Raw genomic sequence first — 6010 nt, 5'->3', positions numbered from 1 at the left:
TGATCAGCAGGAAAAGAGGAATTCTAGCAACAGTGTTTGGAGAGCACTGGAAGTAGGATGTGCAGAAGCTGAGAGAGATATGTGTAAATGAATGTCTTTTCTGAGAATGTGGCTGAGGGGCAAATATGGCTATTGACAATAAAACAGAAGGTGGTGAAGGAGCAGGAAAATTCTGACTTGGCAAATTCTGGGGTTTGAAATTTTTCTTTCAAACAGAATGTCTTTCAAACAGAACTAAGAAAGTGGATAATGTAGTAGAAAATAAGTAGAAAAATGATGCAAATACATGATTTTATTTACCGAGAGTATTCATTATATACCTTTCTTTTAGTTATATATCCTTTAAGATAAAATAGTTATTATTTTTAATCATAAAGCAATGTACATTTAGAAATTGGAACAGTTGCTAATCAATGAAGTACATTAAAGACTTTGACTTGAACATTTTAGGGTTTAATTAATTTTAAATAAGTGAGTAGAGAATCTGTGGACATGGGGGCGGTTTCCTGTGGTTTGTGCCACTTTTGAGAAACGTGCCTCAGGTGACTCATCACTGGGGAAATAATTAGATAGATCCACAGGAAAATCATTAAAGGAAAGAGTAAGTACTGGTGAGTTCTAAATGGAAAGTTATGAGCTAAAAGCAATAGGAGAAAACCCATATACTACACTTGCCGTACGGGAGAGCATGAGTGTGTTTGATGAATTGGAGGTTAAAACGTTTCTGAAAACTTTTATTTATTTTATCTTTTAACTTTATTTTTATTATTGACACTGTGACAGATGTCCTCATTTCTGCCCTCTCCCCCTTTTCCCACCTCCACCCAACCCTCACCCACCCCTTCCCTCTGGCCAACACCGTACTGTTGTCTGTGTCTATGATTTATGCATAAACATTCTTTGGCTAATCCCTTCATCTTCTTTCATCCAGTTCCCTCCTCCCACCTCCCCTCTGACAGCTATCAGTCTGTTCCATGTATCCATGGCTGTGTTTCTATTTTGTTGGTCAGTTTATTTTGTTCATTAGAATCCACATATAAGTGAATTCATATGGCATTTGTCTTTCTCTGACTGGCTATGTCACTTAGCATAATAATCTCCAGGCCCATCCATGCTGTCACAAAAGGTAAGTTCTTCTTTTTTACAACTGTGAAATGTTGCATTGTGCAAATGTACCACTGCTTTTTTATTCACTCATCTACTGATGGGTACCTGGGCTGTTTTCATAGCATGGCTATTGTAAATAACACTGTTGTGAACTTAGGGGTGCATATATTCTTTCAAATTGGTGTTTCAGGATTCTTAGGATATATTGCAGAAGTGGGATCGCTGGATCATAAGGCAGTCCCATTTTTAATATTTTGAGGAAGCTCCATACTGTTTTCCACAGTGGCTGCACCAGTCTGCATTCCCACCAGCAGTGCACTAGGGTTCCCTTTTCTGCACATCCTTGTTAGCATGTGTTGTTTGTGGATTTGTTGATGGCAGCTATTCTGGCAGGTGTGAGGTTATATCTCATTGTGGTTTTAATTTGCATTTCTCTGATGATTAGTAATGCTGAGCATTTTTTTCAGATGTCTATTGTCCATCTGTATGTTCTCTTTGGAGAAGTGTCTATTCAGGTCATTTGTCCATTTTTTAATTGCATTGTTTGTCTTTCTGGTGTTGAGTTGTGTAACTTCTTTATGTATTTTGGAAATTAATCCCTTATCAGGTGTATCATTAGCAAATATGTTTTCCCATACAGTGGGTTCACTTTTCATTTTGCTGATGGTTTCCTTTCCTGTGCAGAAGCTTTTTATTTTGATGTAGTACCATTTGTTTATTTTTTCCCCCTTGCCCTAGGAGATATATCAGCAAAAATACATGTACCTGTCCAATGTTCCCAACATCACTTATTGAAGAGACCGTCTTTACTCTGATGTATGCTCTTGCCTCCTTGGTCAAAAATTAATTGACTAAAAAGGCATGGGTTGATTTCTGGGTTCTCCATTCTATTCCATTGATCTACATGCCTGTTCTTACGCCAGTAACGGGCTGTTTTGATTACAATGGCCTTGTAGTATAGTTTGATATTGGGTATTGTGATTCCTCCAACTTTATTTTTCTTTCTCAAGATTGCTAAGGTTATTCGGGGTCTTTTTTGGTTCCATATAAATTTTTGGAATATTTGCTCTACATCTGTGAAATATGTCATTGGTATTAGGAATTGCATTAAATCTATAGATTGCTTTGGGTAGTATGGACATTTTAATGATGTCAATTATTCCAATCCATGGACATGGTATATGCTTCCACTTGTGTGTATCTTTCTCAGTTTCTTTCTTCAATGCCCTATAGTTTTCTGAGTATAGGTTTTTTATCTCCTTGGGTAAGTTTATTCTTAGGTACCTTATTTTTTTCTGGTTGCAATAGTAAATGGGATTGTTTTCTTGGTTTCTCTTTCTGATACACTGCCACTGAATTCTAGATATTAATTTTGTATCCTGCTACATTGTTGTTCATAGTATTTTGTATTTCTGAGATGTCAGTTGTTACTTCTCTTTTATTTCTGATTTTATTTACTCGGGGCTTTTTATTTACTCTCTATGTTGCTTGATGAATCTGGCTAAAGGTTTTTTACCTTTTCAAAGAACCAGCTCTTGGTTTCCTTGATCTTTTGTATAGATTTTGTAGTCTCTATGTGATTTATTTCTGATCTTTATTATTTTCTTCCTTCTTTTGGGCTTTATTTTTTCTTCTTTTCCTAGTTCTTTTAAGTGCAGGGTTAGATTGTTTATTTGAGATTTTTCTTGCTTCTTGAGGTAGAACTGTAATACCATGGACTTCCCTCTCAGTACTGCTTTTGCTGTGTGTTCATTTTAATTTGTTTCCAGGTAATTTTTTATTACTTCCTTGATCTCATTGTTAACATCTTCATCATTTAATAACATGCTATTTAGCCTCCACGTGTTTGAATGTTTTCTTTAAAAATGTTTTTATTGATTTCAGAGACAGGAATGGAGAGACAAAGAGAGATAGAAACATCAATGATGAGACAGAATCATGGATCGGCTGCCTCCTGCATACCCTCCACTGGGAATCAACCCACAACCTGGGCATGTGCCCTGACTGAGAATTTAACAGTGACCTCCTTGTTCATAGGTCGACACTCAACCACTGAGCAATGCCAGCCGGACCTTATAAAGTTTTTGAGATTTTTTTTTATTGTAGTTGATTTCTATTTTCATGCCATTGTAATCTGAGAAGATGCTTGTGATTTCAATCTTCTTTTTTTTTCAAGTTGAAAAAACAAATTTTTATTGTCTAAAAATATATATTTAAAAAATTCTTCAGAAAAGATGCTATTCTCTCATTTTTCCATCTTCTTGCTCTTCTTCAACACTCTTGATATAACGAATATTCTTATACTTTATTAAAACTTCACCCAGGTGTCCAGACAAGGCTCCATCTATGTGTTCCTCTGTGTTTGCAAGTGGCATGTTCATGTAGCTATTTGCAGATGCCAGGTTGTCTTTGTCTTCCATCCTCCCACTGAAGTTTCACCATTACTGGCTTTCCTGTTAATCCATTGAGCAAGGTTTGGGACTGAGGGGTAAACTCGTCATGATGACAAAAAAAATGCTGTAGGCTACTCACCACCTACCCAGCTCTCATCCATCCCTTGTGCCTGGAATGCCTACTGCACAACCCAGACCGAGGTGCTTCAAGAGAGTGATATTAATATTTTTGCATTTATACAGACTTTTTTTTGCGTCCTAACATGTGGTCTATCTTTGAGAATATTTCATGTGCACTTGAGAAGAATATATAGTCTGCTGCTTTGGGACAAAATGTACTGTAAATATCAATTAAATCCATCTGATCTTGTGTGTTGTTTAAGGTAGATGTTTTCTTGTTGATTTTTTGTCTGGAAGCATTTAATCATTGATAACAGCGTGGTGTTAAAATCCCCTATGATGACTGTATTGCTATGGATGTCTCCCTTAAAGTCCACCAAGATTTTCTTTATATATTTAGGTTCTCCTATGTGTAGTGCATATATGTTTACAAGGGTTATATCTTCTTGTTGGTTTGATCCCTTTAGTATTATGTAGTGACTTCATTTATCTCGTCTTGAAGTCTATTCTGTCCAATATAAATATTGCTACCCCAACTTGCTTTTTTGTTTTGTTTTGTTTCCATTTGCACAGCATATTTTTCCCATTCTTTCACTCTCGCCAGGGTGTACCTTTTGTTTGGAGTTGAGTCTCTTGTAGACGCATATATATGGGTTATGTTTTTTATTTATTCAGCTCTGTTAAGTCTTTTGATTGAAGCATTTAATCCACTTACACTTAAGGTTCTTATTGATAGGTAATTATGTATTGCAGTCTATTTTAGATCTATGTTCCTCTCTTTCTATTTCTTCTTCTTAAAACAGTCCCTTTAAAACCCTGCACTCTGTGACAGTCCCAGGATGACTCAGCATGGGAAACTTTAAGTCAGTGTAAGCATGCAGGGTTTTTGTGAGAGGCAAAAGCCTTTCCTGCTTCTGAGCTTCATGGGAGGAAACAATGCGTATGGCAGATATTTGCTCTCTGAACTGGTGAGAACAACAACGTTCTGATAGAAAAACTAAGGGGGGGGGGGATTTAGTAAAGAGGATTTTATTACATGGAGCTATTTTGTCCAAGTAAAATTCTAGAAGATATTTAATGATATGAATTGTCACTATAGATTATGGAAGACTGTACACAGATATCTAAGACTACCTGCCATGATTGGAATATAAAACTATTTAACAGTGTAATGGGATATCCAGAGTTTTGAAGCTAGGCAGCCACGGTTTGAATCCCAGAATGCTTGCTAATTGTTATTGAAATATAACATACATACAAAACACTGTATAAATAACAGTGATCTTTTACAAAACATGTAACTAGAACTCACTGAAATTGAGAATCAGAGTGATACAAGCATCTTAGAAAAGCCCCTGGTACTCACTTCCTATTACTGCCCCCGAGGTTAAATAAATACTCTCCTGATTCCTAACACCACAGATTCATTTGGACTGATTCGCCAGAACTTTATATGAATAGAACCAGTCAATATATATTCTCTTATACTTGGTTTCTTTTATGTTTATGTTTATGCTCAACATTATGTTTAATTTTTTATTTTATTTTATTTTAATTTTTAAATTTCCTTATTGATTAAGTTATTACATATGTGTCCTTATCCCCACATTACCCCCCATCCCCCCATTCATGCCCTCATCCCCCTGTTGTCTGTGTCCATTGGTTAGGCCTATATGCTTGCATACAAGTCCTTTGGTTGATCTCTCCCCCTTACCCCCAGCCTCCCCTACCTTCCCTCTGAGGTTTGACGGTCTGATCCATGATTCTCTGTCTCTGGATCTGTTTTTGTTTATCAGTTTAAGTTATTCATTATATTTCATAAATGAGTGAGATCATGTGATATTGATCTTTCTCTGACTGGCTTATTTCACTTAGCATAATGCTCTCGAGTTCCATCCATGCTGTTGCAAATGGTAAAAACCCCTTCTTTTTTACTGCAGCATAGTATTCCACTGTGTAGATGTACCACAGTTTTATATGATTCATGTTTCTGTGTCTAGCTGTAACTTATAGATCTTTACTGCCTAATTATATCCTATTGTATACATTACTACAATTTGTACACTCTTTCTGCACTTGGACATCTGGGCTGTTTCTAGGTTTTGATTTTTCTCAAGAGTATTGCTAGGAACATTCTTATATTTTTTGAGTGTGTGTGAATATCTGAATGCAAATGCATTAGTCTGCTAGAGCCGCCATAACAAAATAGCACAGAGGGGGTATCCTAAACAGCCAAAATTTATCTTCTCACAATTCTGGAGGTTGAAGTCCAAGATCAAAGTGTCAGCAGGTTTGGTTTCTCTAGGCCTCCCTCCTGGGCTTGCCAGGAACTGCCTCCTTGCTATGACCTCAAGTGACCTTTCCTCTGTATGTATACTTCTGGGGTCTCT

At 36.6% G+C, this 6010-nt stretch overlaps 1 pseudogene across 1 annotated transcript; it reads right to left on the bottom strand.

Annotated features, from left to right (window-relative positions):
• Positions 1 to 3344: 3344 nt before the first annotated feature.
• On the bottom strand, positions 3345 to 3608 carry LOC308513719 (small nuclear ribonucleoprotein F-like; annotated as a pseudogene). The gene has a single exon. The product of its transcript is annotated as a small nuclear ribonucleoprotein F-like (transcript).
• Positions 3609 to 6010: the final 2402 nt, after the last annotated feature.

The sequence above is a fragment of the Myotis nattereri genome (genome assembly GCF_964212035.1).
Source record: "Myotis nattereri genome assembly, chromosome: 2".
Lineage (NCBI taxonomy): Eukaryota > Metazoa > Chordata > Mammalia > Chiroptera > Vespertilionidae > Myotis > Myotis nattereri.
This window is presented reverse-complemented; position numbering and strand designations above follow the sequence as displayed.